Source organism: Cydia strobilella, chromosome 4 (assembly GCF_947568885.1).
Source record: "Cydia strobilella chromosome 4, ilCydStro3.1, whole genome shotgun sequence".
Classification (NCBI taxonomy): domain Eukaryota; kingdom Metazoa; phylum Arthropoda; class Insecta; order Lepidoptera; family Tortricidae; genus Cydia; species Cydia strobilella.
Window position 1 is genome coordinate 15,420,461 of NC_086044.1, and position 11,424 is coordinate 15,431,884.

Here is an 11,424-nt window from a genome sequence, read left to right on the forward strand (position 1 = left end):
TATGGCGCGGCGGGGTGGCGATGGTGGTTGGATGGCCACGGTGTCGGTTTTTCGTCCGCACATCAAAGGTAGTGGGCCAGCGATGGTGCGTAAGCATCTACACGTGGCCCATTCCATAGTGCGTGTTCTCAACCATCGCATGACCATCTCGCTGGTCCAGCGCTGGGCCATCGTGTAGAGGAGTCATAGGGATTAGCGCACAGCCACAGTTAATTGCCATTTACGTAATAAATTTATTAATGAGAAGTTTTAATTGAACGTAGTACTTGTAGAGAAAAGTATGCGGCTGCAAAAATACCGTTGACTCACTCGATCACTTCGATGACTGCCATTTTGCCATATGGCAAATATTTTGATATATTTTGATATGTATCAAGGACTTTCTTTAATAAATATTATATGATGTTACTCGTTTACCCGAGATACTGCAACTACACATCAGGAATCCATTCGAGGAGAGGTTTAAAGGTTCGGCATGTCTGGCATATAATTTTATTTCTATACCTTTTTATGTGTTTTTAAAGTATTTATTACTATTTTAACTATAAAACTCCCGTGAGACTCAAACAATTAGATTATTTTAAACCGGGTCACTCACGTATTATTAAGTCGAATAGCTCGACATGTTTCGGTCCAATTTACGAGGACCGTCTTCACGGAGACACGACACGTCTTCCCTGGGCGAGGGCGCGGCGTGGCCGAAACATGTCGAGCTATTCGACTTAATAATACGTGAGTGACCCGGTTTAAAATAATCTAATACATTTATTACTACCTACTTACATTATTAAGGTATTTTTAGTTTAATATTATATTTACTGAGAAAAAGCTCCCCACAGAATTTTCATCTCTACAGAATAGATGTTTTCTCAATCTTAAAAAACTACGAGGTACAAAATACCTGGCAAGGTGAAAGGTTTCTTTACGAAGATAGCGGAAGAAAAAGACCCTTTGAGCCATAAATAATGAGATTTAGCAAGCGGCGGTCATCGTTTTATCTCGTAACTTATGGACCTTATAGTGCTGAATTTGTACGTTCAGTTCTCAGTCACGCGCTTAGAAAAGAAAAAAAAAGTGGACAAGTGCGAGTTGGACTCGCCTACCGAGGGTTCCGTACTTTTTAGTATTTTTTATTTGTTATCACGGTTCATGAGATCACTGACAGACGGACAGAGGAGTCTTAGTATAATATAAGTTCAGTATTAGTATAATAGGGTCCCTATTTTTACCCCTTGAGTACGGAACCCTAATAAAGGAGTTAAATCAACAAATTTGGGAACAAATCAATTATACTATTAAATATTTTTGGTTTGTGTTGGAGCCTGCCTAGTCTAGAAACTGGGACCGGTTCCGCCGTGGCGGGGTGGCCTATGGGTTCAAGGCGTTAGCCCGGATTGCTAAAGACGCCGGTTTGAATCCGGCCTTCACCACTACTGGAGGGCTTCGTCACTTATCCTTTAATATATATATGACATCTATTTCAGTTTACGAGTTAAATCAAGTTTGCTTACCTACTCTGAACTACCTTTTCGTGTTTAATAATTTAGTTGCTTTTGTGTTTAAATCAATAAACTTTGGTAAGAGAAAGTTCACTAATCGAGAGAATATCACAGTTGAGCAAAATCTGGTCGATTTGTGTTAATCTAATTTCGACCCCTCTACCCTATTAAACCGCACATAGTGGGGTGGTCACCCCAAAACTATTGATTTCGTTTATTATCGTCCGACGACTCTTGTATTAACAAATCACTTAATCCTTTTGTGGGTGTTGTTGATTGTGAACATGATGCACAAGCTTAAGTTATTTATCGTTTTATTTACTGCTTTAATAGTTTGGTTAACATACATATTAGGGTAACTTCAACACCTTCAGGTTTTTTTTTTTAAATTTCGGTACTTCGTTAAGCATATGAAGTTTGAAAATTTTCCATGGAATGATTGTGACGTTGACTTTGATGAAACTTGGTTGGTGCATTAAATATCGGAAGCTCATAAACAATACAAAAGGTAATCACGGTCTATATCCCCGTCAATATAAGCCTGGTGCATTCAAGCCTCAATCTATTACAACCCCAGCCTGTATTGCGATAAAGTCTTCTTTCTCGAAATTCCAACATGGGATCAAGGTCCCTAATCATAAGATGATATTCTCGACCTGTCCTAGCATTAAAACTTCTACTTATGATAAATACACCACGTCGCATTTTATTGTAACTTGCAAGGCCGTTGTAAAAGGTCCCTTCGACTTCGTCACACAGAGCAGGAAGTATACCACCGTGCGCTGGCCCTCGGGGGCGATAATGTGGGACGTTAGTAAGTAGTCTGCATTCGGCGCACATAAAGGAGCTTGTAAACTGGCAATATTTTTACTGCAATATGTGGCCGACAACTATTAGTGTCTTTCTCTAACATGTGAGTAAGAGAGGGACACCATTAGTTGCCGGCCACATATTGCAGTGAAAATATGGCCCGTTTAGAAGCCCCTTAAGCAAGGGCTCGGCAATACTTGCCGACGACATCGCCACAGGGGCGACCAGTGGAAGTCAGATCTTCGTTAGGTATTCATAGACAAAATAAAATATTTTAAGCATAAATATCATAGACATAGTATTTACAAGTAGTTATAGATATGAAAGATGTCATGTATCCCTCAACGCAATAGAAGGCAAAGAAAAAAGAGGAAAGTATTTGATGAATTGTTAGAAATGCTGCTAAGTAGTGTAAAGGTTTGTAACCTTTACAGCCTTTTTATTAGTAACTGGCAACAGCCACGTTTTGAATTTAGAATCGTATCGCCCTGTCTAATGGAACGGGGGTGCGTGTTCGCCATTCCTTGAGAGGCAGCCATCTCGGCTAGTCATGTTTATTTGTAACTAGAAAAACCGGCCAAGTGCGAGTCGGACTCGCGCACCGAGGGTTCCGTACTTTTTAGTATTTGTTGTTATAGCGGCAACAGAAATACATCATCTGTGAAAATTTCAACTGTCTAGCTATCATGGTTCATGAGATACAGCCTGGTGACAGACAGACGGACAGACGAACAGACGGACAGCGGAGTCTTAGTAATAGGGTCCCATTTTTACCCTTTGGGTACGGTACCCTAAAAAAGATAAGAAGAGATCTATAACAGCAGAGCTGAAATAATTTCTTTCCATTCCACATCCTCCCACTAGGCGTAACCCCTTTAACCCATGGCTAACCACACGAGCGCACACGGCGGGTCCTCCACAAGCGAAATAGCCTAGTGCGGTCGGCGACGGGCGGCCACACGGTTCCGGACCGGCCGCTCAGACCGCGCTCGCATGCCAAGGGCGTCTGGAGGACAAACGAAATTTTGCTGGAAACAACTGTCTACACGGTCCGTCGAGATCAAGGTCACGCGGTCTGAGGGACTTGTCGGTGACCGTCTAGCACACGCTTTATATACATATGTGTATCTCATTTTGTGCCATTGAACACGCGTAATCGTCTTCGCGCGTACCTGTCATCCAGCGTTTGCCACTACGTTGATCATCACACTCACACATACAATTACTTACAAGTATAGTACGCATACAATGGTAATAGTGTATATATTATTACAAGTCGGATATTCTAGACGATGCCATCACTCTAGGTTGAGCCACGGTAGGTACCTACGTACAAGCCTGACTCAACGCAAGTACTCAAATCTCCTAACGTCAGCAGCCGGCAGCGATTGTTTACAAATAATAACGCAGTACTTCTATTTAAAGCATTGCACAGTTAGTATGATTTGCAATCTCGCTTCAAAATTCCACATTCTGATATTTCTACATAGGTAGGTTCATTATTTACAGGCATTGGTAAAAACAGACACAACAGATTGACGTGCATGCGTAATTCGTTTTAATTTCCCTCGGGGTATAATGATGCTCTCGAGAGCTATTTCGGTTTCGCTCGTAGTATCTATCTTGAGATGAAAAGCACTTAACCCGGCGTATTTTAACTGCCCAAAATAAACTATGTCTGTAAAAAATCGTGAACGATTATGGTAATAAAACCGGTAGTAGGTCTCTACTTATGTTCAATTAAAACCTTTTCCCATATCCAACGAATGTATCTTATTTGAGTGGATAAAGCTAGGGATAACATCACATTATAATGGGAACCCCCGTGTGGAAACCGCAACGCCACTACTTATAGCGGGCAACCGACCGTTAAAACGCGTCTCGCTAAAATACGAGCCGTCTGTTAGCTTTAAAAACCGGACAAGTGCGAGTCGGACTCGCCCATCGAGGGTTCCGTACTTTTTAGTATTTATAACTTTTTAGTATTTAATAAATTTAAATTTTAGTAAGAAATACATTGTCTGTGAAATTTTCAACTGTTTAGCTATATAGCTATATGGTGACAGAAAGACAGACAGACGGACAGACAGATAGACAGACCCTTTGGGTACGGAACCCTAAAAAGGTCAAAAGCTTTGACCACGCCACGATCTCACCTGATGGTAGTGATGGTAAGTGCCGATGCAGTCTAGGATGTCTATTCACTCTCGATTTAAAAAGATCCAAGTTATAGTGGACTGGGAATAGATTTGCAGGAATTAAGTGAATCCCACTCCTTATCCGTTCGCATGATGAGAAGCCTTTAAAGGAATTAATCTTTATGCCGATGTTTCATACCTTTTGGTTTTGGTTGGGCTAACCTAACCTGATTTAGGATTGCCCAAGTTCTAAGATGAAGATGAAGCATGCTTATCCAAAATATACCCATGTAAAAATATCAAGCATGAGTGACCCCGATTATTTTGTAAGAATTAGGAAGACTGTTTGTTCAAAACTAATGTGTAATGTAAATTATTATAAAATAAAGAATTTTGTATTTTTGTATTTTGTTGTATTTGTAATGTGTATGTCATGCAAAGTACAAACGTTAATGCTTAAGGTGGTTCGCTTTCCATGCAAAAAACAAGAGTTTTATCAAAAATAGATATAACTCCGTAATAGATGGATACAGTCTAAGGAAAAACGTGCCTCGAAAATCACGAAAATTTGATTCTCGATCAGATGGCGCCACTAGTTTTGGCCTACTCTCGTATAGAGGGCGTTGACGGTTTCGTTTGTTATTTATAATTTTAACGCATATCATTGAAAGAACATGGGTCAAAATCATTTAAAAATAATAAATGCAAATAAAAAAATCATTTATGTATATTTAAATACATTTTAACGTATTTTTTAAATCTTCATTTTTAGTTTTAAAGTATGTCGATAGATGACAGTGAATTTACAGTGGTTACAAAATTTACTATGACAGTACCGCTCTATCTTATTATATCCTATTTGGTTTTATTAAATCATTACACACTACGAGTATTACTACATATTATATGTGCGCATCTATCTACTTTCGAATATTCAAACTTTGTTTTTTAAAGAAATCCGCAAAAAAACGTTATATTTTTTATCAATATAACACAAAAAAAAAACGTTTTTTTGCGTGATTTTTGTATAAAACAAAGTTTTAGTATCAATTTAGCGCAAACGAATACTCGAAAGTAGATAAATGCCCACATATTTAAATATGTAGTAATAGTGTGTAATGACTTAATAAAAAGCAATTGTTTTTGTATGGAAATCGAACCACCTTAAGTTACTCAATTGGAATCTATAAATTCCTATAAACTATCTATTGATACATAAACCTATTGTTTCCAAACATTTCCAACTGCTAATCAAAGACCTCCTTCCCTTTTGTCTATTGTCACCATCGATTATTGTCGCGTCTTCAATTGAGTAATAGTGCTGCCAATAGGTGTAGATATAAGTTACGTACCCACTAGAGGCAGTTATCGACTCACTTAGCATATGGCAGCCTCGAAACGTCCAGTGTCCAGACGTATTTAAGAAAACCATTTCTGTAAAACATTTTGTTTATCGATCGATTATCATAGACGTGTCTATGTTACACACTAGTGTTAGTGGAGTCATACCCAGGGTGGAACCATGAATTTATGAAACAAGGTATGTATCAGCAGCATACATAATAAAGCTTTAAAAAAAGCTGACGGTTTGCGCCCGTCCGTCGACCTCATCGCGCCATTGTAACTCGGCTGCTGCTCATGAAATATGGACTGACTGTCTGGAAGAAGAAAGCCGCTTCCGTACTTTACAAGTCAAGCTAGTAGCTTTGTGCATTTCTTATCAGCGAATCTTTAGACATGGATTTTCTAGCTTCTATCGATATAAATTCGAAGGACGTGTACCCAATATGTATATTTTTTTGGATATGAATATAGGTAACTTGAGAAAAAGTGATTTGTTCTGAATCGAAAGCATACAGTTCTCACGTTCCTTTTAAACCGGTTTCGCTTTTTGAAATTTGCCCATTGGCGAGCGGTCTGCTCACACAAATTAGGAGCACGCTACACGCATTTGAATGCAAAACCTGTAACATCCCTCTTGTATTTTAGTAAACTTGTTTGTATTATTTGAGCATTTTAATAATATATTGATCTTTCGTGTTTCAGCTTCATCCTCTTGGTAATAAGGGCGTGCAACAAAGGCAATTGTATTGGAAATGTTTGTAATATCCCCTTTATATATGGCATATTTTCTGTAAATCTAATCACAGCTGTACATAAGATCACTTTGCTTTCCACTTGTATTAGCATAATTAGCATATCAAAGCTCTCCGAACTCATTTATTCAGCATAGTGTGAATCTCTGCGTTGTGTTGTGACAATGGTCCACGTCAACTCCTGCTAGTTGTAGTATATAGTGTAGGTAATGGACCATGATGCATATTGCATAGTTTCCCTCAGAATCAGTTTTCTATTTAAGAGGAAAGGGGATTGCCGCTTCTCCATACAAACGTAGTCCCCAATTTCCTCTCTGGATATTGACATTATGGAAAATATTTTTACATAATTTGATGTATATTAACCATATCTATGTAACCAAACTTTCTTTATTAGATTTTTTGATAAATGTAAAAATTAAGAGCGAAAAACAGATTTTATACAAATTTTAAAATGCTTACTCTCTTATAATAATTAAAAATTCTAAAAAAATCAAACGCAGTGGCATAGGTAGCTGTGGTTGATATACAACTTTGTGTCTTAAATATTTTCAATGATGTTATAATCCAAAGAGGAAAATAAAGGCTACGTTTGTATGAAAAGGCGATTTCGCGCGCGTTTCCACTTTCGTCTTAAGTGGGTAGTTCCAAAATAAGTATACTAAATAGAATCTCCTTCGATTGCATTTACTTTACTATGATCGTTTCTTGCTTTACTAGCACGATCATATTCTAAAGGTTCCGTAATTGTCACCATAGACGGCTGCTGCTGTTCTTCTGAAGACGCATTTGGCAAGTTTCCTTAATTGAAAGGCTCCATTAAGGCTCCCGTCATATTATTAGACGACATGATAGGTGCTTTCATGTTCCCTGCCCACGCCGAGGGATCGTTCTGCCGCTCACCTGTGGGCACGGGCAGCAATATACATCCTTTATATGCACATGTTTGCCGCCAAAATCGAATTAGACAGTAAATAATATATTAATCAAATATTGGAGTAAGTACCCGCAGGTCGCAGCGATTATTTCTTTAAAAGTCTAATACTTACTATACCTACGCACTAAACACTACGTAGATACTCGTACTTACATTATCATTAATTTGCCTCCATTTACATCTACATACCTAGATATTAAACAATAGCTATAAACATTTAAGGCGTTCTTCAAGAGCCTACAAAGATATTTTGCACACTTACGAATATTTAATTTTCTATAATAAGTATAAACTAATATTAATATTCAGTCCATTTCCAGCAAGGCGTTTTGAAGCAGCAAATCTAGTGTTTCGTAAAAATTATACCTACGACCTAGGAAGCTAAAAGAAAAAGAAGGCGCTTACCCGTTATTTTACGCCGAACGACGAAAGTCCGCAGCGGGCACACACGGCACAAGGAATAGGTGGACACCTAGCCTAGTCAGCCCAGTGCATATTCCCAAGGTAAACAAAGATTACATAAACTCAATCCCACGCACGCACGTCACCCCAATCGATTTTCAAACTTTCGAATACGCCCACTTATATTTTATAAGTTAGGCACACGAAGATTAAACTCGCTCGAACGGCTTTGCAGCACTGGTTCCAAAAAACCAATTGATCTGAGATAGAAATGCCCTTGAATTCATACAGGTTATGTTATCGATAGGAAAAGCACAACACGCGCACTGTCAGTTCAAACAATCACAAATCGGGTTCGAAGCCGGTCTCGGCAGAGTTCACTGAACAAGGCGGTGATTGTTTTTTATTTTTGTTTTAAAAAATGTATCTGTTGATGTATCACGTAAGATGCGATGTATGGGGAAGGTTAGCGAACCCGTGGCTCGCGAGTGCCGGGCAGAGCGACACTGGTCCCCCCGCGATCAGGCGCTGACTGAGCGGCGCGAGGGCGCCAAGTGGCGAGTGGCAAGGATGAGACCCCGCGCGCCTCGCCCGCAGCCGCCGCGCCGCCGGCCGCCGGCAGTGCGCGCGCCTCATACACCTCAAACACTCAGCGCAAAATATGAAAGGCGTAAAAAACACACCTCCAAAAAATTTCGAGCACCAACTTAAGTAGCTTTTGTTATTCACGACACTTCCAGGAAGTCGTAAAAGCTTTATTGAACAGCTGAAGTTTCAGCCATCAAAAGTCAAATTCTTGGGACTATATTACATAATCCTCTATATAGGTATAGTAAGGTCATTTAACTCATTTATATACTTATTTACAATTCAACAAGATGATTCAAAACGGATCCCTTTGTTTAACATAATTTTTGAGTCATAATGTAATGATTGTCAGATTAAAGCTATTAGTCATAATTCCGAAACCGTTAACTTTTCAGGATTTTCGTAAGGTTATCCTATAGATAGGTTAGGTTTGTTTTATGGCAATCCTGAAAAGTTACGCTTTTCTGAGAAAAACTAAATTTTTACTAACGAAAATGCGGACGAACAATACCTACATAGTGACTTAAAACAAACTTTATGGAAAACAATAGAAACCCGATTCATAACTGGATTTATTGTTTTATATAAGGTAAGCGTCTAGGACAGGGGGCGGCAACCGCGGCTCGAGAGCCGCATGGGAATTGCATACTCTTACAACCCCTATTGGATAAGAGTACGCGTTAAGTTAACGCCGATAAGAGTACGCGGGCAAAAAACCACATTATTTTACTTGCAGAGGTAACAAAAAAAAATATTTGACCCTCACAGCTTTTACAAGCCTTAGGTCCTTAGAAGAGGAGCTTAGGAAACTATTTTTGGCACTTTCTTTACCACTTTCTTTTAGGTAAAAGCCCCCCTCGACAGCATGCTTGTATGGAGACCTAATCCTAAGCAGCTTCGTGGATTTTGATGTAGCGTACTCTTATCGGATGCGTGCTTTTAGACCAGCTTAACCTAAGTAGTAGTTAGTTCATAAATTCCCCTTACGTCTCTATCATCGGACGAGTTCGGAAACGGTTTTACGACTAGGTACGCTAATACTTACTCCTAAAATCCAGTTGTCAATAACTCGCAAAAAATATTCTTCGTAACCAAAAATCGTATAAAAATTTCATTTTTGGTACAAGCTTTTATCGCTGACTGTACTTTATTCTAAAAACCCCAAACACAATTAGGTTGCGTTGTTTTATCACAGAGTTCCAATGACCACCTCCTGTCTTAATCTTCAGATCAGCTCGATGGTACCATAATATTGCATTGTCGCCCGACTTACACGCGTATGCAAATTTTCAGCTTCATCGGAAACCGGGAAGATGGTTAAATTAGTTAGCTTAGATTCCATTACATAGTTAGTTGATTCCATCATGAAGTTCCAGTTCATATCTTCCGGCTCCATCATCAGATCAGTTCGACAGTACCATATTATTGCATTGTCATCAGAACTACATACAGCTGCCAATTTTCATGACGCTACGATCCTTGGAAGATGGTTAAATTAGTTAGCTTAGATTCCATTACATAGTTAGTTGATTCCATCATGAAGTTCCAGTTCATATCTTCCGGCTCCATCATCAGATCAGTTCGACAGTACCATATTATTGTATTGTCATCAGAACTACATACAGCTGCCAATTTTCATGACGCTACGATCCTTGGAAGATGGTTAAATTAGTTAGCTTAGATTCCATTACATAGTTAGTTGATTCCATCATGAAGTTCCAGTTCATATCTTCCGGCTCCATCGTCAGATCAGTTCGACAGTACCATATTATTGCATTGTCATCAGAACTACATACAGCTGCCAATTTTCATGACGCTACGATCCTTGGAAGATGGTTAAATTAGTTAGCTTAGATTCCATTACATAGTTAGTTGATTCCATCATGAAGTTCCAGTTCATATCTTCCGGCTCCATCGTCAGATCAGTTCGACAGTACCATATTATTGCATTGTCATCAGAACTACATACAGCTGCCAATTTTCATGACGCTACGATCCTTGGAAGATGGTTAAATTAGTTAGCTTAGATTCCATTACATAGTTAGTTGATTCCATCATGAAGTTCCAGTTCATATCTTCCGGCTCCATCATCAGATCAGTTCGACAGTACCATATTATTGCATTGTCATCAGAACTACATACAGCTGCCAATTTTCATGACGCTACGATCCTTGGAAGATGGTTAAATTAGTTACCTTAGATTCCATTACATAGTTAGTCACATACAGGTCAACCTAATAAAAGCGTGTTAAAATCGTTCTCCGTTCAATCAATATCGACTATAGAAACACAAAGGGAAAATAATTTTTATTTTAAGATTTCCAATACCCTTTTAAAGAGATGTTATTATTATCGGGCAATTTCAATTTTGAAGCCGCCCAATCTGAGAGAAGCAGCCTCTGAAAGAAGTAATAGTCTTATCAGTAAAGCACACTCCTTGCATAATAATGGATGATAAATATTGTTAATAAAAATGGTTGATACACGGAGAGGGTGTTTGGTGCGCAGATCGCCATTTGTATTTATCACAAGATAGAGCAAATAAGACAACTTGCATTTACCACTCTTGTAACGACTATGCCGCCGGCCGCACTGTTCAAATAGCGCCACTTCATACTGACACAATTTGTTTTAATTCTTGAAACTCAATTTGTAAACTCGGACACAAATTAAGGTACGCTTTGAGATCGAGATATAACACGAGCATGTGAATGGTGAGATGGTGACCGCGGCCATCGTGCGGGACAAAGGGATTTCAGATCCTGACCAGATTGCCGGCTTCCAAGAGTTACTGGTGTTTCCCGGTAGGTGATCGCCGTCTATCTAGTGGAGTTATCTATGTTGCGAAGTCATCCGCTGTCAGGGGCAGGTGATTGAGTCTTTATCGCTGCGTCGGCGAGGGGCTGTCAACGCCACTTACGCAGACCGAGGCTCTCATAACTTTCCTCCCAAAG

General features: G+C 39.2%; 1 protein-coding gene across 1 annotated transcript in view; it reads right to left on the reverse strand.

The window, feature by feature from the left end:
- The window catches only part of LOC134741043 (uncharacterized), a 198,108-nt gene extending 189,568 nt beyond the window's left edge, over positions 1 to 8,540 (reverse strand). Inside the window, exon 1 of the mRNA XM_063673787.1 lies at positions 7,886 to 8,540. The gene's annotated coding sequence lies outside the window, so the exon portion shown is untranslated. The remainder of the gene's footprint in view (positions 1 to 7,885) is intronic.
- Between the last annotated feature and the right edge of the window lie 2,884 nt (positions 8,541 to 11,424).